Source organism: Tenrec ecaudatus, chromosome 3 (genome assembly GCF_050624435.1).
Source record: "Tenrec ecaudatus isolate mTenEca1 chromosome 3, mTenEca1.hap1, whole genome shotgun sequence".
Lineage (NCBI taxonomy): Eukaryota > Metazoa > Chordata > Mammalia > Afrosoricida > Tenrecidae > Tenrec > Tenrec ecaudatus.
This window is the reverse complement of record NC_134532.1, coordinates 44,349,239-44,374,230: the sequence shown is the minus strand read 5'-3', so window position 1 is coordinate 44,374,230 and position 24,992 is coordinate 44,349,239. Positions and strand designations below refer to the sequence as shown.

The 24,992-nt window shown below is 41.3% G+C and overlaps 1 pseudogene; it reads left to right on the top strand.

Moving 5' to 3' along the window:
- LOC142442250 (large ribosomal subunit protein uL29-like) lies at positions 1 to 24,771 on the top strand (annotated as a pseudogene).
- Positions 24,772 to 24,992: the final 221 nt, after the last annotated feature.

Here is a 24,992-nt window from a genome sequence, read left to right as displayed (position 1 = left end):
ATGTGGACAATTTGTCACTTAGCAGGTAATGCAAAAGACCGGATAGCTCTTGGCACTCAGCAACATCTCAAGGTTACCCCAATTTAACAGTATCCTGCAATGGTATCATTAAAAGAACTGACCTATTCCCTTGACCTTAGAGCTGAAACAACCTTGTGTGGGAAGCACAGATGACTGCTCTGCCAAAGCTTTGTCCAAGGATTTCAATGGTAACGCCAAGATAAGAGGAGGGAATAATATTTGAGGTTCAGTTCCATGGATAGCAGTTTTGACATTCTCTCTTTGCTGCTCTTGGCTTTGGACTCCCCAGACCTCATCCCCACCCCACCCCTCAAAAAATAAATCCCCTGATGTTTCAGCACTCTCAGGTGTATTGCAGGGGTCATTATATTTGATCATTGTTTGGTTTTGGGGTGGGGCTTTGTTAAGGGAGGAGTGATTAATTTAATCTGACTGCTCATCCTTCTTAAACAGGCATTTTGAACCTATTTCTGGGGTGTGGCCTTACAAGCAACTTTAGTCTTCCTCAGGGAAATTATAAACCCAGGTGAAATATCTCACTCTCTCAGAGATATAGCTTCTCCTCTCCCTCGTTATATTTTTAACCCTCATCTGTTTCCCCCTGAAACAGTCGTTCACCACGTGTGACCATGACTTCTTGTATGGGTATCATTAGCTTGTACACTTAGGTATTTATATGTTGTGGATGAGAGGGGTTATATTCTAATAAAAATCCTTATGGTTTCATCTGTTCCTCGTTGTCTTGATTGGGTTTCACCAGTAGAGTAAACTTGTATAATAAGAAATAAAGTATATTTTGAAGGTATTATAATCCTCACCTACTTCTCACAAGACACTCATATATACCCCTCGATATCTTTAAACTACATGGGCACACAAGAGAGCCCATTACTCTGCTGTTGAAAACCAGCCTCGCCTAACCATTCCACTCTAGGATAGAAGGCACAGCCATGGGATGCCCAGCTCTGCCCACTCAGTGAGCGGGTATAAACAATGGATAGATAAACAATGGGTATGTGTGATAGTTTCCTGGCCAGGATATCTTTGTGTTGGCAGATGTCCAGGGCAAAGTGCAGCCAGTGGAGTCTGGGAGAGACTTGAGGCAGACTAGGGCATCTCTCAGGCTCTCTTGTCCAGTCTCTGCATTCACCATGGCTCAGTTACTGGTGCTAATGTTGTTGTGTAAAGAAGAAAGGGCATTTTGGAGAGTGCGGGGTAGTGAAGATACCCTGGTGTGCACCTGATGCTTTCCCCAAACTCAATCCTGTCCACTGTGGCACAGGCATACAGGAGGCCATGGAAGAGCAGGAGCAATGAAGGGCTGGAGGAGAGAACACTGAGTTCATAAATCCTTGGCTTTCCTTTGACATTTCCCACACACATCTTAGATTAATATGAACATGATTTCAAAGAGTTACCCTACAATGAGATCAGAAGTTAGAGGGGATTCTAGTCTCTATCATTCTCTGTTTATAAAGATATGACTCCCTCACATGCAAATCAGTCTTTAGACACTAAGGTAAAATTCACGATTGGTCTGGGAAAGCTATCAGTTCTCTTCAGACAGGGCTGTGGGTCCCTTGGGAAAGCAGAACTGTGGTCTAAAGATGCTATTGCTGTGTGTTCTCCTGTGCCTGGTGACAGTTCCCCAAGATTGGAGTATTAGATATCTAATCTGGGTCTATGGAGATGGTTGTGACTTCAAGTGACTGACAGGAACCATCTGTTTTATTTGCAGGGAAACTTTCCCAGGTGCAGCTTCAAGAGTCGGGTCCAGGTCTGGTAAAGCCCTCCCAGAAGATGTCCCTCACCTGCACTGTCTCTGGTTATTCCATCACCACTAATTCCTACTGGAGCTGGATCCGCCAGACCTCAGAAAAGGTACTGCAGTGGATGGGATGCATATGGTATGATGGTGATACAAGGTATAACCCTTCCTTCCAAACCCGACTCTCCATCACCAGAGACACATAGAAAAATCCGTTCTCCCTGCAGCTGAGCTCCGTGACTGTTGAGGACACGGCCATGTATTACTGTGCAAGGAGCACAGTGAGGGGAAGTCAGTGTGAGCCCAGACACAAACCTCCCCTGCAGGGGAGACACTGGGAAGCAGGGGGCGCACAGGACCCACTGAGCATAGACACCCAGCCTTAGACAGGCACAGATGGATGACATGGAGGATTTCCTACTGGAATCTGGCCTCCCTCTCTTAGCTCTCAGCATCCACAGGGACAGTTTGCTTTTCTTTACTTTTTCTTTTTCTTTCTCAATACTGGCTCGTCTCTTCAATCTTGAGAAGGACTAGCATTCTCTGTTTGCAGTTCAAATATTAAAAATGATTCTGACCCTTCAGTATCATCCCATATGACCCCTTTTCCTTCATCAGAAAGAGAGTATCATTCTAATATTATCTGTTACTCAAAATATATTAACAATGCAATACAGGCATGTACAGATTCAGGAGTTAAATGCATGACTTTAAATGTACCGTGGCCATTGATCTATTGCAGCTCAGCGTCTGGTCTCTCAGGAGGTGTCTCTCTGGATTGCTCCCTATGCACTATGGGCAGCAATGGACTGATCTTCTCTGGGTCTGAGAAAATAATGTATAGACTACAGGGGTTAACTTGTGACATGTCCCCAGTGATGTTTCTATTCATTGTCTCCCATGATGCAGAAACTGGGTTTCAGGCATAGAGAGAGCCCTGACTCTGTGAACACATGAACTGGAATGACTCAACTCTGGCTGGAGGACTCGGTTCTGAGATCATTCATTGGGTCACAATGAAGGACACACTCATTGGAAGGACAACTTTGATTCTAAAATAAACAAGTGCACCACAGGGGAGGACACTCCAGGCATGTATCTCTGAGTGTTCTGTGGAATAGAGAATGGTAAATCTCTTCACATATCTTGAACATGTTATCAGGGGCCAATTTCTGGAGACGTACATCCTGTTTGGTAGAGTGTTAGCAAGAAAAAGGAATATGCTCAACTAGATGCTCAGATAGCGTGGGGGGCAAAATGGTCTCAAACATAGAAGTAAGTGCAAGGATGGTTCAGGACTGAGCCATTTTTCTTTCGGTTCTTTTACCTATGCCATCATTACGAGTAAGAACTGAATCAAAGGCAACTAACAACATCTGCTGAAGTGAGGTGCAGAAAATTGAAATTACTTTTTTTCAGCCAAATGCAATTACCTAAAATAATAATATAGTACCCCTATTCTAAATTCATAAAGTGTTAAGATTATTTAACAATTTTAATTCAATAAATATATCGTCCCTACTGAAGGGTGGTGGGGAGGAGATGAGCCAGTCAGGGTGCAGCGTAGCAATGATGAAACATATAACTTTCCTCTAGTTCTTCAATGCTTCCTCCCACCCCCTCCATCACCCCTCCCTCACTATCATGAAACCAATTCTATCTTACAAATCTGGCTACACCAGAGGATGTATATAGGTACAGATAGCAACTGGAAACATAGGGAATCCAGGACAGATGACTCCTTCAGGACCAGTGGTGAGAGTGACTATGCCTGGAGGGTGGAGAGTATGTGGGGTAGAAAGGGGGAACTGATTACAAGAATCTATGTATAGCCTCCTCCCTGGGGGATGGACAGCAGAGAAGAAGGCAGGGGGAGACGTCGGACAGTGTAACATATGACAAAATAATAATAATTTATTAATGATAAAGGGTTCATAGGGTATGGGGAAGTGGGGAGAGAGGGGGAAAATGAGTAGCAGATATTAAGGGCTCAAGGAGAAGGCAGATGCTTTGAGAATGATGATGGCAACAAGTGTACATATGTTATTGACACAATGTATGCATGTATGGATTGTGATAAGAATTCTACGAGCCCCCAATAAAATGATTTATATATATATTCCCAAATTAAGGTATAATTGTATGACTATCAAACAACTAGGAAAGAAAGTGTAATACATAAATAATAAAGACTATGTACAAATAAACACTAGATATAAATTCACTATCCCTAGTGGCATGATGGATACTAAGTGGAAGGTCAGGAGTTTGAAACCACCATTCACCCCAAGGGAGAAAGATGAGGCTGTTTGCTGCCCCCCAAACTTACACTGTCTGAAACCCCAAGGAGCCATTCTACTCTGTCTTATGAGATGCAATTCACTTGGTACCATTGGGTTATAGCAACTGAATTTCTCAATATGTATCTTAATTTGGTTCCTTATCTTCATTAGTTTGTTTTATTCTGTATTTGTTTAATCATATTTAATATTATCATCAGGATCTGTTGTATTTCACCCCATTATTCTGGTCTCCATATAATTTCCTACATCATGTTTTAATAGGCCACCTTTTTCTATGCCATATTTTATGATACCATTTATAATATATTTATTAAGATGTTACTCCTCATAGATGTCAATTATTTTTGTAACTTGCATTTATCCCTATGTTTGTAATCCATGACACAGCAATCCCTGGAGCCACATGTTTAAGACCATGGATGCTATTTGAAAAGTGAGCAATTACCACCCACCAGTTTGTCCCTGTACAAAAACAAAAAAGTAACAATCTGGGTCCAAAAGATTACAGTCTAGGGAGCCCTATGGGGGCAGTTCCAGTCTGTACTATTACCTGAATATAAGTCACTGACAATCATGTCTAGATGTGCCCAGAGGATTTGGGCCTTGGAGGAAGGACAATTCTGACTAGTGACTCAAGTATGATGTGGTCTGGATTCTCCCTAAATATATCACCCACATGTCTCCTCCCTGCTGCTTTGTATTCTGAATTCTAGTCTTAGTCAACCGTTTTGGATAATGATAAGTTTGCTATCTCTGATACTACTTATGTATCATGAATAATTTTCATTTTGTCTTTAAAACTTGACAAAGTTTACTGGGGCATCTGGCTTCAGGCATTACTTTCTTTTCTTTTTTTAAACATTTTATTAGGGGCTCATACAACTCTTATCACAATCCATACATAAACATACATCAATTGTACAAAGCACATCTGTACATTCTTTGCCCTAATCATTTTCAAAGCATTTGCTCTCCACTTAAGCTCTTTGCATCAGGTCCTCTTATTTTTTCCCCTCCCTCCCTGCTCCCCCCTCCCTCATGAACCCTTGATCATTTATAGATTATTATTTTATCATATCTTGCCCTATCTGGCATCTCCTTTCACCCCCTTTTCTGTTGTCCTTCCCCCAGGGAGGAGGTCACATGTAGATCCTTATAATCGGTTCCCCCTTTCCAACCCACTCACCCTCTACTCTCCCAGTATCACCCCTCACACCCCTGGTCCTGAAGGTATCGTCCACCCTAGATTCCCTGTGTCAGGCATCATTTTCATAATGTTTTCTAAATTGATTAATTTATATTTTTATTTGTTTTATTCATTGCTGCATTTGACTTAGGCTTCTCACTCTTTGTTTGCAGATTTCAATGTGTTCTGCAGAGCATTTTGTCCCACGGTCTCCTCTTCTAGGAAGAAGGGCTCTGTTTCATACAGCACTCCATTTCCAGAACCAAGTGTCCTGCGCACTTCTGTCAGAAAATCTACAGCAATTAGCTAAAGAATACTGATTGGTTGAGAGATTGAAAATAATACTTAGTCCATTTTTCAACATAAAATAAAATTTGGAAGCCTTCAATAAGGTTAACGTGCAATACAGCACCGACGAAACACACACCTTCCTCTGGTTCTTTAATGCTTCCTCCCTACCCCCACGCCCCCACTTTCATGATCCCAATTCAATCTTTAAAATCTGGCTAGACTAGAACATGTACACTGGTACAGATAAGAGCTCACACACAGGAATCCAGAGCAGATAAACCCCTCAGTACCAATAAGGGGAGCAGCAATACTAGGAGGGTTAGGGTCGGGGGTGGGGAGTGAGGGGCACGCAACGATCAGCATATGGCCCCTCTCACAGGACAGCAGAAAAGTGGGTGAAATGAGAGAGCAGTAGGTATAGGACATAAATAAAAGAATAATTTATAAGTTATCAAGCATTCATGGGGGAAAGACAGAGGAGGGAAAAAGAGGAGCTGGTGACAGGGCCTCAAATAGAAAGAAAATGTTTTGATAAAAATGATAACAACAGATGTACGGATGTGTTTGACACAATGGGCATATTTATGGATGGATTGTGATAAGAGCTGTAAAATAAGGCAAATGTGTTCATGTGAGGTATCACAATTTGATAAAGATTAAAAAATAACTATGCTGAAAATCAATGACCAAGTGAGATTGACATATTCAGATAAGTGAAAATTTTATCTTACTATTTCCTTGAGGTAGAAACATGTATTTGTCCTAAGAGCTAAGTGTTGTGAGAATCTTTGCAAATCTGGCAGGAGTGAGAATGTATGGATGTTTGCTGTATCTCGTTTTTTTAGTTCCTCAGAGGAGCAGATTGCTGCCTTTCTCCATTGTAACCCGCGGTCATTATGCTGGGCACATGGATGGTGATGAAGTGAGTGCAGGAAGTGTTCTGTGTGATCTTCTGATTGAGCCTGAAACTTGTTTAGGACCTGGGTGGTGGGGCTCTGACCTTCAGGCCTGTGCTGTGGTTTATATTTCCCCTTGTTCGTGTTCTGTTTCTTTAGTGCAGTCTCCCCTTTCTATACATTTGAAATGTTTATACCTGCTGACTTTGGCCCCCACACCCTTAGGTGTCATGGGTAGGAAATGAGGTATGTGGTTGATAGGGGAAAGGTTTCACCTGCAGCTATGAAAAGTCAATGAAATTGACCTTCCTCTGGTGAGAAATCTTTTGAATTGAGAATAGTCTTCCTCTCCAGGGGTAGGAACACGAGGGCTTGTTTTGAATGTTCCCTTGAGAACCGGGGGGTTTAAAGTCAAAGTCCATAGAATGTGGGGCTCCAGTAATGAGTGGTCGCAGTAGTTTCCCATTGTCATGGGAATCAATACTCAGCCTCTAGAAATCTATCACATTTTAATTCATGTATTTGGTCAAATGCAGAGGTTCAGTGGCTTCTGATCAGATAAGATCGCTGCTGTGTCTCTCTTAATGTACCCCTTTTAAGATTTTGGATGGCATTCCGATATGCTAATTCACTTCAGCTCTCTGTTTGGGGCATGCTGTGACTCTCAGCATCAGTGCACCATAGCTCACATTGCAGAATAAGGAGCAGGTGCCTGACTCAGAGGAGGAGACAGGTCAAGAGAGACAGAGCAGGGGTCCTAACTGGAACTGGAGTGGTAGGGGTCCAGAGAGGGCTCAGGGTGGGTACATGGGAGAGAGTTGAGGTAATCTCCATGTGAATGGACATTATAGGGGTGCCTCATGGCCCAGCATCAAGAAACTGTGACCTACCGTATATCAACACTTGTGTTTTGTACCTAGATTCTTCTAGCTGAAAACTGGGAAACCATTGTCCTGGCCTATAAATGAAGAACATCCAAAGGTTAGTTTGTTCTCACGAGCCTTAATCACTTGAGTTGTTTTAGGACCATTTATGAAAGGAAGTATTTTCTTTGAAAACGTGTACTATACAATTGAAAATTTTCTGAGTTTGTAGTGATATATCCTGATGTATAGGCTCTCTTTCTTTTTACAGCACTGATATTATATTTTGAAATTACAACTTACAACTTCTGTTAATCCTGTTAATGCATCTGTAATATATCTTACAAACTAATTTGATGTATTTGGGAAATAATATATCAAATAATGTGGTGATAAATATAATATTTTCTTATATTTTAAAGATTGTATTGCTTGGCTGTGTATGGTTTTTGAAGAGTTCACATATTTTTTTAATTTTTCTTACTCTTTGTTTTGTGGGCTGGCTTTTATGTGAGGATAGGAAATGAGTAAAATGTATGCCTGTTAAAAATACATTAAAAATAATTTTAAATGAATAAGAAAATGTAATCTTGTGGAAGATATAGCTGTCTATACATGTAAACCCATTCATTCTATAAACAGTAATAGTGAGGGGGATACAGTAAAGTGAGTAAGACCCCCCTACACACACACACACACACACACACACACACAGTCAGAAATCACTACACCTCATGACAGACACAGAGAATTGGTCCCCTTGAATGGTAAGTATTAGTTCTTCAGACTTTTATTTTGTCAAATCTCATCTACGCAGTCGTTTGTAAGTGGATGCATCTGTACCAATCATGACAAGCTGTCAGCCCGCTTGGTGAGATACACCCACCAGTAGTCATCAGGCTCGAGACCACATTTCAGATGTGCAGTTCAGCTATCCCAATGTGTGGTTCTTTAGCGTTAACTAGGATTCCTATTATTTATACCCGTTGTAGACCAGAAGTACATTCATGAACGTGGATTGTATGCACATATAAGGGTCCGTTAGAATTGAAAGCTGAAGCCATCTCCCCTGGCACAATATTAAGCAAGGACATTGCATATAGGTTTCACCTAAACCACTGAGACCAAAGTGGGCTGACTATGGAGCTTCATTTTCCCATTGGCTGTTGTAAATTATATTATTTTCTTGATTTCCTTTTCAGAGCTTTCTAGACTGGTATACAGGATTCAAACTCTTTTTCTATATTGACTTATACCCATGAGATTGCTGAACCTTTCATTTCAATGCAATATTTTCTCATAGGTTCTTTGGGGTTTTTAATATTTCAATTGATAGCAGAAGCAATTAGAGCTTTACTTCTTTGCTGCCATTTTGGATGCCTTTATTTTTATTTGTTGATTGATAGCTGCAGTTAAGACTTGCAGCTCTATGTTAAACAAAATTGGTATCAAATGTATCCTTTTCAGGTTCCTATCTGTAAAGGTAATGCTTTCATTACCTCACCATTGAGCAGAATGCTTGTAATAGGCATTGCATTTTGCTAGTTAAGTCCTATTAAGTTATTCCGACTCACAGACACCTTATATAAAGCAGAATGAAACACAGATGAGTCTTGCTTCATCCTCACAGTTGTCAGGTTTGAGCTCTTTGTTTCAGTTACTATGATATTCTATCTTGTGGAAGTACATCCTTTTTGTTTGTTCTTAGTGACCTTATGCTTCACCATGCATGATGTTCTTTTCCAAGAATTGATCTTTCTGATACATGTCCAACATACTTAAAATGAAATACTCATGTTTCCACTATAAGAAGCAGTATAAGTGTACATCTTCCAAGATACAATTGACACACTGTCAAATTATTCACCAGCACTATGATTCAAATACATCATTTCTCCTTTAAACTTTCTCATTCATTGTCCAACATTCAGGAGCATATGAGACAATTGAAAATAAAATATCTTAGGCCTGATCCATATTAGTCTTCAAAGAGACATTGTTTTTAACCTATAGAAGAGGTCTTGTTCATAAGATTTGTCCAAAGAAATGCGTCATAGGTCTCTGTCTTCTGTTAACATTGATTGTAGATCCAAGGAAGGTGAAATCATTGACTGCTTCAATCTTATCTCCATTTTTCATGGTATTTTCTATTGAACCCATGGTAAGGATTTGGGTATTCTGTAGCTCAACATGAAGGAAGCACTCCCTCTTCTTCTTCTTCTTTTAATAATTTAATCTTATCACAATCCATCCATACATCAATTATGTTAAGCACATTTTTACAATCATTGCCCTCATCATTCTCAAAATATTTGATCTCCACTTAAGTCTTTGGTACCAGCTCCTCATTTCCCACCTCCCTCCACACTCCCTGCTCCCTAGCAGTCCCTGATTGTAGTCAATACGTTTTTCAACCATACTGCCTTATATCATGCAGTATCATATCATCTACATACTACAGGTTATTATCAAGGCTTGCTCCAACCTTATTTCAATGATCTTCTTTATTTAGGAAAACTACTTAGATTATTTTCTCAGCACAGCATGATGCACAGAAAGTGTGAAACACAGCAAGTCTGCTCTGGTACAGGCTTCCAGAGGTGCGTGTCTTAGGGATTCAGCCATGAAAGTGAGAAGATGCTCCACTTGAACACATGGCCTTTAAAATTTTCCATTATTCTATAACGTTGTCTTGCACAATTAATATTCAAGGAAGTAACAAACATGAAATCACACTTTGGATTGCACTGAGAATATATGCTAAACATGATTCCTAGAAAGTATTGAAAATGCTTTAAGGAAAACATAGCCACACTGTAACCACCTCTTCTAAGAAAAGGTCTTAGGAAAAAAACATTTCATGTAAACAAACAAACAAAACCAGAGAAGAATAAAAACCCTAAAGTTTGAGTTTCCAGGTGAAAGAGAAAACTGAAGCAGACACAGAAATTTCGAGGGAGCAAGTTTATTCAAAGCGCCCAAGAAAGTGGCAAGTCTTAGGTGGTCCAACAAGGCCATGCTGTATAACTCCTCACCCTGCATTCATTTCCTCAGGATTGAGAGAAAGGGAGAGAGAGAGAGAGAGAGAGAGAGAGAGAGAGAGAGAGAGAGAGAGAGAGAGAGAGAGAGAGAATGAATTCTCTCCTCCATCCCAACATACTGTGGAGGACAGTGGACCATCTTCCTCTACTTCTCTCTGAGAGAGAGCTCACTCAGAGAGAGGGAAACCTGGCTGAACTTATCATGAGAGAGGCTGGAATTCATGAACCCCTGCAGCTTTGCTGATGCTCTTTGGTTCCATTCAGTCAGTTGCTACTCTTGGAGCGCCTGTGTACAACTGAAGAAATGCCATCTGGTCCAGCACGGTCCTCACAATTGTTCTATATTGGATCCCATTGTTGTAGCCAGTGTGTCAATCCATCTTGTTGAGGTTTGTCCTCTTAGTAAATGACCTTATACGGTACCAACAATGACATCTTTCTTGAAGAACTGGTCTCTTATAACAATGCGTTCAACATACATGAGATTAAGTCTCACCAACCTTTGCTTCTAAGGAGAATTCTCGCTGTACTCCTTCCAAGATCGCCCTGGGGTAGCCCACCATCAGTTCCATGTCATAGAGAGAAGCTTACCATTCACCTGGGGCTTTGCTCTGACTTTCATCTGGGGTGAAGATTAAAAGCTTCAGTACCTCCACTGGGACATAGAAGGCAGCTGACTGAATTACAACTGAGGCAGAGCTACCCATTACTGAATGAGAGAAACAGTGAGCGGACTCAGTGTCATCCCACACACAAACTTCACTGCAATAATAGGCTGCACAAAGCACAATGGCCAGGCTTCTTGGGCCAGGGCTATTGGGGAGTCATTGGAGTGAAGAGCTTCTTGATTGCATCTAGATTTTCCTTTCCCTCTAAAATATTTTCTCCATGGATATGCTCCTCCTGAGTATCTGGCACCAAATCTAATAGACTTTATAATATTCATTAATTCATGTTACATGCATATACAAAATTATGCATGTGCATGCATGCACGAGTCCTGGTGGCGTAGTGGTTACTTCCTGGCCTGAAAAACAGAAGCTCAGCAGTTTGAAACCACCAGCTGTTCCACTTTAAAAAGACTCTACTTTCTGCTTCCATAAGGGTACAGTCTCAGAAATCCTCAGGGGCAGTTCTCCCCTGCCCACTAGAGTAGCTCTGTGTCTGCATTCACTCGATGGCACTGGATGAGTGAGTGATGCACACATAGATGTATACAAACAGTATTTGTATCGTTGATAGCTATGACATGGATTGAATGATTTTAACATGCTGATGACTGTACTGTGCTGAATGAAAATAAAAGGAAACACAGAAAACTGGGAGTTTAACTGAGGAAAACTTACAGGGGAATCCATAGCCACAAACATCTGCAAAATATGGAGATATATCTGTGAAATTAATTACCTCAGTTCCATCTAATGAAACTAGAAGAGATGAGTATGCCATAGCATAGGTAGCAGGAGGTAAATAAATAAATAGAAGAAGTCAAATCATTGAAATGGAAGGAACACAATTAGTGAGCTGATTAAATGAAAAGAGACTCTTTGAGAAGAGGAAGTAGTGTGATAAATATCCAGTGTTACCGGTCATGACAACAGAAAGGACACTAGAATCTCCCACATCAGAAACCAGAGACACCATTTAGAATATGTGATGGACGTGCGTTATGAACAATTTCATGACCACAGTTTAAAAATGTCACTGAAAAGAGGAAATTCCTTGGAAGACAGAAAAAAATAATGTTCCCATAAAAGAAACAAATAATAGAGTTGTCCACTATCATCACGTGTATCCACATCTTAGGAGGGGGGAAGAAAGGATAGATGCATGGTGAACTCTCATACCACAAAGATTGTTGTATATGCCACATAAAGCGTATAAATGGAAATCTACTTTAAAAAAAGATAACATAATAATTAAAGAAACACTTAAAACAACCCTGATAGAAGTTCTGTTTCCCTTTGAGAGTGATTGTGTTTCTATGCGTCTGAAGGAGAACTCTGGCCCATATTCTATATTTATCTTCTAAATATCAGGGGACATGCAAATTCAGCTCTTTGCCTGCTGATAAACCAGCCACAGTCCCTGATGTGGGAGATCTCAGAGGACAGCCCATCTCTGGGTCTCAGCTGTTATAATTTTCTGTCCAGGAGCTTGTCCAAGGGACACATAAGGAATACTGCATCAATCTTGGTTTTAATTTCAGCCATTTTACATGGTAATTGTAGACCCTGCTAGGTGTGTGCATAATTGTGAGTACATTTGTTTGTCTGTCTGTCTGTCTATCACGGTGCCTTTGTGTTTACAGGTATTCAGTGTGAGGTTCAGCTGGTGAAGTCTGGGGGCGATCTGAGAATGTCTGGGGGGTCTCTGAGACTCTCCTGTGCAGCCTCTGGATTCACCTTCAGTGACTGTTACATGAGCTGGATCTACCAGGCTTCAGGGAAGGGCCTGCAGTGGGTGGTAGACATAAACTATGATAGTGATGAGTCATGCTGTACAGACTCTGTAATGGGTCGATTCACCATGTCCCGAGACAACCCCAAGAGCACGGTGTGTCTGCAGACTAAGCCTGAAAGTGGAGGAAACGGCCATGTGTTACTGTGCTACTGACACAATGAGAGAATGTCAGTTCCCTACCACAGTTCCCAGACACAAGTCCCCCTGCAGGGAGGAGACTGGTCTCCAGCGGCGCGCAGTACTCACAGAGCACAGGATTCAAGCCAACCACCAGGTGCAGATAATTTCAGGAACGGCTTTCTGCTGTGATTTCCAGGTTGTTTTATAGCTCACCATTCCTTCGTGAATCTCTCCCTGTATTTTAAAAGTAATTGTGTGCCTATCCATGATATCTGGGAATTCAAAAGTTGTATTGCAATAGCAGAAAACTGTCTTACAGCAACAAACAGCCTGTCCCCTAAAGACAGGAAGTGACTCTGCCGGGGGTTCCTCAGTATCAGAGTTCTGATGAAGCTCAGATAAATACTCTGCCATCAGACTCAGGGCAGATGGAGCCCTGAACAAAACTCACTGTGTGTGTGCGTGTGCGTGTGTGTGTGTGTTCTTGCTTTCTTTCTGGAAACATATCTGGAAATACAAGTGCTTACTAATTGTATTTTATTCCCTTGGTGCTAATATTTTGTATCAGTCTTTCCTCCAGGATCTTCAGCCCAGGATGAGTAAAACAGATGCTAACTTATCTATACAAATTCATGTTTCAGGGAGATCTCTAGGGACAAATGGGATCATTCACTTTTACATGCCAGATGCTTTGTCTTTACTTTCACAGTCCCCAAAAATGCACACCCGGTTACAGACTTCACATTTGTCTTTTTAATGAAACCACTCTACTTCTGGGGCTTTGTTATGAGCAAATTCATGCATTGGAATTGTTCCTTATTTCCTTCATTTAATTAGGTTGGATAGTCAATTGGCAGTATGAAGCACTGAAGACTCCATATTTAAAATGAAATAGGAGAAAGGACTCGTAAGGGTCACATAGATCTAAATTTGTCAACATAACACTTTAGGTTAACTCAGCATATGATTCAGTATAAAATTTAAGATTAGGAGAGATGAGTCATTTGAACATCATTATTTTTTTTTTTTAGTTTTATTGGGGGCTCTTACATCTCTTATCACAATCCATACATTCATTCAGTGTGTAAAGCACTTTTGCACATATGCTGCCATCAACACTTTCAAATCATTCTCTTCCCACTTGAGTCCCTGATGTCAACTCCCCATTCCTTCCCCTATTCTCCCCTTCCCAGCCTCCCTCTGAGCCCTTGATAACTTAAATATTATTATTTTCATATTTCACATCATCCTCCATTGCCCCTAACCCACTTGTCTGTTATTCATCCCGCTGGGAAGGGGTAACAGGTGAATCCTTGTGATGGATTCTCCCTTTCTCCCCAACCCTCCTCTAATCCTCCTAGTATCTCTACTCTCCTTCTTGGCCCTGATGGGTTTATCTATCCTGGATTCCCTGTGTTGAGGTTAGGGAGAAGAAGTCAGTGTGATTCCAAGTCTCCAGTTAAGGAAAGGGGTCTGAACTGCACTATGCCCTCAAGGCCACTTAGGAAAGGGTCATGGTGACAAAGATTGGAAAATGGAAGTTCTTACTGGATTTTCTGGTTTCCACTTTCTGCCCAGTGACTCCTTTAGAGACTCTCTACTACATGTTGTTTATAGGTGCCTTTTAGGCAGTTCTGATTCATAGAAACTACATACACAACAAAGGCAAACACTATCTAGTTCTGTACATCCTCACTGTGGAAAACTTACACTGCGGTAAATATGACTAGGACTGTGTTCCCTAAATTAAAGGGAAACTGGAAAGCTAGTATTCCATGGTAGGAAAGTCACCACTTTGGTGAGTTAGAGATAAAGACCAAGTACATTATCCAGGTTTAAATATCATTCCAACAGCTTCTCCCCTAACAGCTATGCTGCCTTAAAGTGAGCACATGGTTGATTCTTTCTCCCCATAGAAGCAGATATTCTTGCTATCTCCTCCCGCCACAGCACCCATCGCCTACATGCCTTCCCAACGCAGGTATTAGGTTTCCTCAACTGTGAGCCCAGGGAATTTACTGTGGTAACCAACACCATGTGATGTATGTAATTACCAAATAGGCTTGTCGTATGGCAACCTATAAATATCCTAAGATAAATATCTCTGCATAAACCTGTCTGCTGAGATCATGGCTTTCCTGGAGGTGAGCATGCTACTAGGAAAGGAAATGTGTCTGATTTTTTTATTTTATCTTCTCTCCTATCTTCCTTGATTTTACTATGATCTTTATATATTATAACCATTCAATTGTGCCTACGGACCCCACAGTTGTCAGAGGCTGGGTTACTCTGACAAATGGTGCCCAACGTATGGCTGTAGGAAAATAACTATTTTGAGTTATACCTCGTGTAACAATTGCATGGTCTCATCAAATGGAGAGGGTGAATTCGGGGAAATTCGAGTGTTTTTTTAGTCCGAGTGAGATATGGGTCAGGCGAAGAGCAAAGGTACTGAATACTGTATCACTCTGAGCAACCTCTTGAAGAAACAAAATGTAGTGGTAACAAATTTTAAAAATGAAAGAATTTCTTCAAATTGTAAAAAAAAAAAAAAATAATTCTTCTTTTCCAGAGTCAGGAAACTTTGATATGGAGATCTGGGGCATAGTCGCTCTTAACTTAGGAAAGGATCACAGTGAAGGACGAAGAACACCCATGGAACCCTCAGCTCTGTGAGTGCAGATTTAACCAGTGCTGGAAGCTCTGTAGGTATAGAAAGCAAAGAAACAAAACCACAGAGCAATAAGCAGCCTATAGGCTACCCAAACTTAAATCTGGTGAAAGGCAGGCAGGCACATTATCAGACAGATGTAAAGGTTTTAGACAGAGCTGAGAAAACTAAGCCTGAATGAGAAGGGGGCATCAGTGTAGAAGCATCTGCCACACCACCAGAATATCGTGTAGAAAAGCCTAGGGGTCATAAGACAATAAAGGAAGCCACTGCAGGAAGGAGAGATGAGATTAGCCCCAAGGAAATGTAAACAAGGAGAGCTAACATAAAAGATGAGGTTTGGGAAGTAGAGTTTAGCAATCTGCCAGTCGAGAAAAACAGCACAAAAAATAGAGGCAACGTGTAGAAAAGCACCTTTAGTTTCAATGGTAGAGGGATTGTGGAAGGCGATTTAGATATTTGGATGACTTTTCCTATTCAAGTCATTAACAGATAGCCTGATGGGCAACACCCGCAAGAAATTCACAGTGTCTTCCCCTTTGAGTTGCTAAAGGATCTCAAGCAGGCGGTCACTGACTATGACTCAGACTCTCATTTTGTAAGGACCATGAAAAGGTATTTGGCAGAGTCTGAAATTTGGATTTCTGCTGACTGAAGATCCATGGCAAAAGCATTCATTTATCTTTCAGAATTCTTATAATATCAGATAAAGTCAATTAAGCAGCCCATGGGCAAGCTCATAAAAGTACTGAGGTTGGAATAAATAAAGGAATTCATCAGTTGTTGGAGGATGAGAATTATATCACAGTTGAATCACAACTACAATTTACTGAACTGGCATTCCCACAGGTACTCGGGGCCTACCTAAGGGCCTGGGGAATAATAATACCATCGGAGAGCCACGGCCCAGTTACACACTTTAAGGCAGCAGAATAATGAGTCCTACATAGACTTTGGGTCCTGATTAGAGGATTCCATACCCAAATGTGTCAGAAATGCACAACAGTGAAAGATATAGTTAACAACCTATCCTATGACTTTTCTAAAGAGGACTGTAAAAATGCTTTACATCCCTTCAGGAAACAGGGCATATTTTAGATTATCTTAGAATATGCAGGAATGTAGGGACAGATGAATATAAAGCAGACCTATTAGCCACCGCTTTGGCCAATGACATCAGGCATAAAGGTAAATGGTGTAGTTGTGTGAAGATAGGTCATTTTCCAAGGGAGTTCAGCACAGGCCAATCAGCCTGGCCACAAAAAACAGCTGTGGCCTGCACGAGAGAATGGGTTAGGACCAACAAGTTGGGTTTAAAAGAACATGGACTTTGCCCCCGCTGTAGAAAGGGAACTCATTGGGTTAGTCAATGTCACTCAAGATTCAGCAATAAGGGATTGCCATGGGCAAATGCTTCCAGGGAGGGAAATAGAGAATGGAGCTTGATCCAGTCCTTGCCCAACAGAGCACAGAAGGCAAGCCTTCTGCCTAACCCAGAAAAAGAGTCTTCAAATGGCAATCACATGTAACACCCAGCTTCACAGCAAGGGACCAGACCTAGCCAAACTTGCAAAAGCCAAGCCTCTGTTCTTCCTGCAATAAATTTGACTAAGCAAGAAAACGCCCAAAATCCCTGGAAGCTCTCTGTTGATACCAAAAAGCAGGAGATGCTGCTATAAATTGATACAGCTCTTATCAGGGAAAATTAACCTAAGTACTCAAGGAATGCAAATTGATACTGGAGTTATTCAGAGTTGTGAGGCAAAGCCAAAAACTGTAATTAAACCAGAAATTATTAAGAGTGGTACCTGGGGTCCACTACATAAAAGAACTACATGACGTTTATTAGGAAGGCCCAACCTAAATTCTCAGTGTTCAGATTGTTACTAGAGTTATTGATCAGGATTTAGGAAGAAGAAATCGGGACAGTGATAAATCTGATATACCATGGTTTATAAATAAAGATAGTTTAAGCCAATTCCTGTTTCCTTGCATTTCTAGAGTTAAAGTTTATACCTACCAGGAAAGAGCATCTTAGAAGTCTGACCACCCTATGAATCAAGGTGTCTTTTGGAATGCTGTTGTGGGGAAACAACAGTGCCCTCACGTGGAATCAGAAATTGAGGGAAAATGTTTTTTCAATTCTGGATATGGGGTCTGTTCCCTAGGGCATTCCTGAGGGTATAAGACCCGCCTACTACCCCTACCCCTAAATCCAGCATAGAGGGAATGAGAAAATTTACCCAAAACAGAATATTGCAAGACTATAAAATACTACAGTGTAAAAAGCTACAGGGACAATATGGTTTATTAGAGGCTGTAGCCTTACTGGCAAACTTATAGAAAAAATGTCTATTAGGTATGTTAGTTCAGAAACAGCTATACAAAATTATTAAGATTCTTTTCAGTCTTTCAAGTTATCCTGAGTATGTTAAGAAGGTCTCACTTCAACTAAGAGCTCTCTTGATTCCCTAAGAGCTAATAGCCGAAGTTCACATAACAATAAGGTCTATCTAACAAGTTTCACTGTCTTGGAACCAGGAGAGTTCTGGGTTTCTTCTCACTCCACATGAAATTGGTGATCAGTTTTTCCAATTCTTTGAAGAAGATTGTTGGTATTTGAATCAGAATAACATTGAACATGTAAAGTGCTTTGGCTAAGATTGTCATCTGTACTATGTTAAGCCTTCTAATCCATGAGCATGGGCTGTTCTTCCATTTGTGGACGTCGCTATTGGTTTCCTGTAGTAGGGTATTGTAGTTTTCCTCATATAGGTCTTTAGTTTTTTTGTTAAATATATTCATAGGTATTTCAGTTTTTTCTCAGCTACTGTGAAGGGTACTACCTTCTTGATCTCCTTTTCCATGGTCCTGTCCAATGTGCATAGCAAACCTACCAAATTCTCTTTGTAGATCTTGTAACCTGCCACTGTTCCATATTCCTCTATAACTGTAAGTACTCCTGTTCTGGAGCTTTTGGGGTTTTCAATGTACAGGATAATGTCATCTGCAAATACCAATAGTTTCACTTCCTCCTCTGCCATTTGGATCCCTTTGATGATTTCTGCTGTCTTATGTTGTTAACTAGAACCTCCAGAATGATATTGAATAAAAGTGGGGACAAGGGGCATCCTTGTCTTGTACCCTTTTTTTCAGTGGGATTGTTTTTGTCTTTTCTCTATTAACTATGATGTTGGCTGTTGGTCTTTAATAGATAACTTATATCAGCTTGAGGTATTACCTTCCATTTCTATCTTCGTGAGTGTCTTAATTAGGAATGGGTGTTGGGTGTTGTCAAATATTTTTCGGCATCTATTGATAGTATCATGTGGTTTTTATCCTGTTTCTTCTCGATGTGGTGTATAATATTGATGGATTTTCAGATGTTAAACCATCCCTGCATCCCTGGCATGCATCCTACCTGGTCGTGGTGGATGATATGTTTTGTATACTTTTGTATTCTGTTGGCCAATATTTTGTTAAGGATATTTGCATCTATGTTCATTAGAGATATCGGTCTGTAATTCTCTCTACCTGTGTGGTCTTTTCCCTGTTTGGATATCAAAGTTAGGCTGGCTTCGTTAAATGAGTTTTGGAGTTTGCCATCCTTTTCTATGCTATGAAATACTTTGTGGAGGATTTGGGTCAACTCTTCCCTGAATGCTTGCTAGAATTCTGCTGTAAAGTCATCTGGCCTGGGGGCTTTTCTTGTTGGTCGCTTCTTGATGACTCTCTCGATTTCTTCTTTCACTATGGGTCTGTTGAAGTTCTTTACCCCTGTCTGAGGTAATCTAGGCAGGGACTGTTTATCCAAGTATTTATCCATGTCTTTCACGTTTCTGAATTCATTTGAATACAGACCTTCATAGTACTTTGTGATTATGCTTTTAATCACATTGGGGTCTGTTGTAATTACTCTTGTTTCATCCCTTATCCTGGCTGTTTATTTTTTGCTCCTTCCAATATTTCATTAGATACACCAGCGGTCTATTTTGTTGATCCTGTTATAGAACCAGCTTTTAGCTGAATTTATCTTTTGCATCTTTCTCTTGTCTCCCCACTGGTTTAATTCTGTCTGATTTTTATTATTTCTTTTCTCTTTCTATTGGAGGGGTTGTACTGATGACTCTGTTTTAGTTGTTGGAGGTTTTGTGATAACGTATCTGTCATAAGCCTCTTTTCTTTTTTCATCTATGCATTTAATGATATCAAGCTACCTGTGATAACTGCCTTTGCAATGTCCTACACATTTTGATGCATTTTTTTCTTGTACTCATTAGTTTCTGGAAACTTCCTAATATCCTCTCTAATCTGGCCCTGTAACCATTCATGTCACAGGAAATCATTTTTCATCCTCCATTGTTTCCCTTGCTTTTCTGGATGTCCTGTTATTAATCTCTAGCTTTATGGCATGGTGATCTGAAAAAGACATCAGAGTAATATCTATGTGTTCGAATTTACTCAGGCTTGATTTGTGTCTCAACATGTGATCTAGTCTTGAAAATGATCAATGTGTGCTTGAGAAGAATTAATTTTTCAGCATTTAATGGAAATTTGTATAAATATCTATGAGGCCCAATTGTCATCTATTGTGGACTTCATCTCCTCTATCATTGCATGCTTATTCTGCATTGCTTCCCTCAGCTCCTGTATTACTGTGAGCAGACTTCTGAAGATTTCCTTCTTTGACGGATCCAGATCTGATTCTTCTATGAGAGACATTAGTTCTGATACTGAGTTTTGTCTCTCTGGATTTTTTTTTGTTGGGAGTGATGTGGTCTGTTGATATTTCCATGATCCTTTTATAGGTCCCATATTTCTGGGAGACCAGGAGGCCCTTCAGGGGGCTTCCGATGGCCCACTATAGCGATGGGTCAGACTGCTGTATAGGCATAATTCCTCGACAGCTTAGTGGTCAACAGTGGTGAGAAGTTTCAGTGACTGGAGTGTGGGCTGGAGCCTCAATGCATGCTCCTAGGCTCCTTTGACCTAGTCTGTCAGGGCACACTTAGATGTCTTTTTTCTTGTTTAATTAAAAAAAATTAGGAAGAAAAAGAAAAAAGAGAGATGGAAGAAAGGAAAGGGAGAAAAGAGGATAAAAAAGTGATAATAATAATGAAAAAAAGGAAAAAGAAAAAAGGGAGAGAAAAGAAAAAACACAACAGAAATTACTTCTCCCCTCCTTTTCCCTCCAATTTCTAGAGATGCCTTATAGAAGGCAGAGGTGGGGGAGGCCTCGCTGCCCGGGAAAGTGGTGTTGATCTAGAACTATGGAGCCAGGCTATGTGTGTGGGAGAATTCACTTCGGATGGAGCATGCACTCTCCTGGTCCCTATAGGCCTGTAGTATTAAGCCGGTAGGCAAAGGCTACACTGGCAGGAGATGCACCTCAGCAGCGAGCCTCCATCGCCTGCTGGAAAAGGTTGGGGCAGCAGGGGTGCTATGGGAGACACCAGCCTCAGAGCTGCCTCCTATGCCATCAGGAAAAGGCTGGGACATGCAGGCTTCGAGCTATGGCAGCTGGCACTGGATACCCCACGCCGCAGCACAGTGGCGTGAGCCAGCCTGCACATACAGAGATGGCTCTGGCAGGAAATGCATAGCCATGTCATTAGCCTTCTTAGTAAGCAAGAATGATTATTTGACTGCCTGGAAACAGAGGGCAAGGGCCCCCACCCTCCACTCTGGGTGGAACAGGCTGTGGCAGATAGGCTTAGCTCTTGGATCTGCAGGTGCTGAGAACCCCACAAAGCTACGGAGTGGCATGGGCTGGCGGAAGCAGACAGAGACAGCCCTGGTGGGAAACAGAAAACCGTGTCGTTAGGCTTCTTAGTAGGCAGGAATGCTTATTTTTCGGCCGCCAGGACACTGGGAGCAATGGCGCTGACCCTTTGCACTGGGAGAAACAGGCTGGGGCAGGCCCGCTTAGCACTCAGGGTTGCGGACACAGGACTCTGCGGTGGCTCAGGGCAGCCTGAAGTGGCTCTGGCAGAAACGCAGGGCAATGGTTAGAAGAGGGATATGCCCTGGTAGTGGGCTCGCACCAGAGGGAAGTGCCCAGCGCTGGCGGCTGAGCGGTGCTGCAGCACAGCCTCCCAGGAAGGAAGCAGGAGTGGGAGCTAAAGTGACAGAAGTGGCGGACAAACGAGGGTGCTGGTGGCAAGGTCCCAGGCAGCAATGGGGATGGATGGTCCCTGTGCAGGTCCCCCAGCCAGACACCGGTAGATTGCAGGTCATTTACCTGGACCCTGGGTGAATGGAAGGAGGGATCTGAGCCCAAGGCTGCCACATGCGGAGAGCTGAAATATAGGAATGGGAAACTTCTTTCCTTTTGGAATGCCACGAATGGGCAGCTGCTATAGCGGTCTCGCCACAGCTGTGCCTCTTGGCAGTGTAGCCAAGCAACTCCTGGCACGGAGGTCCGGTCTGAGGATGGTGTGGGTCTATCGCTAATTGTGCTGGGGTCTCTCAACCTGATGAACTGAGATGCCCCAAGAATCGGATCCTGGATCACTGAGGCCCCAGCTCAGAACAAATGAGTGAAGTGGGGGTGGGGTACTGTCCCAGGTGGATCTTTCACTCACCAGATCCTTTTCATTATGTCCATAGTGTGTTTATACTTTGTATCACTGCTCTCAAATTTGTCCCTATATTTTAATTGTTTGGCTGTGTGGTCTAGGGTTTATATGTAGGTACATGATCTAGCTTAAGTTCTTTTTTGTATATGGTGTGAGGTATGGACTTTGTTCCATTCCTTTGCACTTGGAAATCACGTTTTTCCAATACCATTTGCTGAAAAGAATATCTCCTCTCCATTTAATGTGTTTTAGTCCTTTATCAAAGGACTAAAGGTACTTGGTAGTGTTTCTAGATTCTCAAATCTAATCCATTGATATTCATATATACCATTGTACCATGCTGTTTTAAATATCATGGCTATATAATACATTTTTAAATTGTTTTACATTTAAAATGTTTTATTTATCCTTTGTCTCCTTCCTTTCTATATTAACCTTACTAATTTCAAAGGCTGATATCTATTCCCCAGGGATACTGTGGCAGAAAACCACATCAAACATCTTGAAGGGAGCCTGACTAGGATAGCTTCCTGACACCTGTGTCAGCAATGCAGGTGGAGGGCACAATCAACAGTTTTGGAGCTTATTGGTCAATCTAAAATCTAGTGAAAATGTTTAAAGAGCTGTTTGAAGAACTCTGAGATGGAAGGACATTTTGTGTCTTTGACCTCTTACTTAGCAATTTAGGGATAAGGCATGTAACATTGATAATAAACGAGATCTTTTGAAGGATGTGTTCCTTCTGAATGCAATCCCATGACGCTAATGCTAATACAGAGATCATGTAAAATTATCTGAAAATTATCTAAACTATTTGTCAAGACCAGAATCTATTATTATTATTTCTAATTTGCTGTTATTGTTCTTAACCTAAGACCCACACGCCATGCCATGTCAACACATCTGAAGGTGCCATAGTTCCATGCAGCTTGGACTATGGTAAGTTATAAATGGTTGTGCCTAAAAAGGGTTGTTTGTTTGAAACAAACTAAATAAAAACTAAATACTCCATATATGGTTCAGTTTTACTTTTTCTCTTTATAGTCACTCAGAGTAATGTTTAGCTCTTATGAATAATAAATATGGGGAATTTCTAAGGTGAGCTTTCTGTTAATTCTTTTCACTACGCAGTTTTGGGGGGATAGGGCATGGGTTCCTGTACAGAAAATTTTAAAGAATCTCCCAAGAAAGACATAGAAAAATTTTGCCCCACTAGCCTCCATGTCTGGCTCTCTGGTGCTTATCTTTCTGCCTGTCCACCTGTAAATAGGCTTTTAAATATTGAGTCAAAAAGAAACTACCAATAGGGGTAGTAATAGTTTCTGGGAAATGTAGACCCAAGTCAAGGCTGACTTGTGATTTAATTGAAAGGTGATTGCAGGATTAATTTCACTTCAAAGATTTTATGTGTACTTTGGGCAGTAGCTCTGCCTGTCATTTGACGTTTAATGTTTTGCTGTGTGGTGCTTTGTTGTGCAATTTTCTTCATTCTCTCATGGACCCACTACTATGGGTACAAGGACAGAATGTGTGGTGGGCTCATCAAGTCCTGCCTACTTCTTATACTCTCTGGCTATGTGATTACTCACATTGTTTTTGACATATCTCTTATATGTCAAAATTTCAAAATATATTTTAAGGTATTTTATTAGTCTCAGATACACACTAAGTACAATGAAATTAATAAACATGAATACATATAAATAATCCCCAAACAGTAACAGACTTCATTAGTTCAAAGCTGCATTTTCTACGTGAGAAATTGCTTGGTTGGTGGATTGAAGGGTGGCCATGTCAGAATTTCTGGAGTATGTTAAGGCTTGGATTTCATTAGAAGGTGTAGTTTCATCCACTGGTAGAAGACTGGGTCAGTGCTTCAGAAGTGCAACAGCTGGATTAAGAGCCTAAGATTCTGAGCATCATCCAAAGTTGGCTCAAATTTTTGTGAGAGCTAAAGTTTGGCGGTTTGAATCCACCTCTTCCATTTCCAAAGAAGGACTTGGGAATGTGCCTCCTTAAATATTAGCCCCAAGTCAAACTTTGAAATAGTGGGTCTTGATCATGGCCATGTGGTTGCCTTGTGGTGAGATAGACTGGAAAGCAATGGATTTAAAGATATCTGGCCAGGGTAGTTCTTTTCCAGGACAGCGCCCAAGTCTAGGAAGAATCAAGGGACGGGCGGCAGAATTCTAAAGCTCAATCATAGCCAAGATTAGAGCCCGGGACCTTCGCGGCAAGAAGGAAGTGCTGCTCAAACAGCTCAACGACCTGAAGGTGGAGTTATCGCAGCTGCACATTGCCAAAGTGACTAGCAGTGGACGTCCAAGCTCTCCAAAATCCGAGTTGTCTGCAAATCCATTGCTCGAGTTCTCACCGTCATCAACCAGACTCAAAAGGAGAACCTCAGGAAGTTCTACAAGGGTAAGAAGTACAAGCCCCTGGATCTGCGGCCCAAGAAAACGCGAGCCATGTGCCGCCGCCTCAACAAGCACGAGGAGAGCCTGAAGACCAGGAAGCAGCAGCGGAAGGAGTGGCTGTACCCACTGCGCAAGTACACAGTCAAGGCCTGAGCCTTGCACATCAATAAAACAAACTGACTGAGCGGTTAAAAAAAAAAAAGAATCAAGGGACACACGTATTTCCAGGTGGTCTGAGAGTTCTTAGAACACACAATAGTGCTCGTAGATTTTAGGAGTCCAAAGGTTGAGCAAGTATTAGGCAACCTGTTAATATGACAATTTTGAGGGGCAAACAGATCACTAGAGGAGATTAAAATTTCCTCATTGAAGAT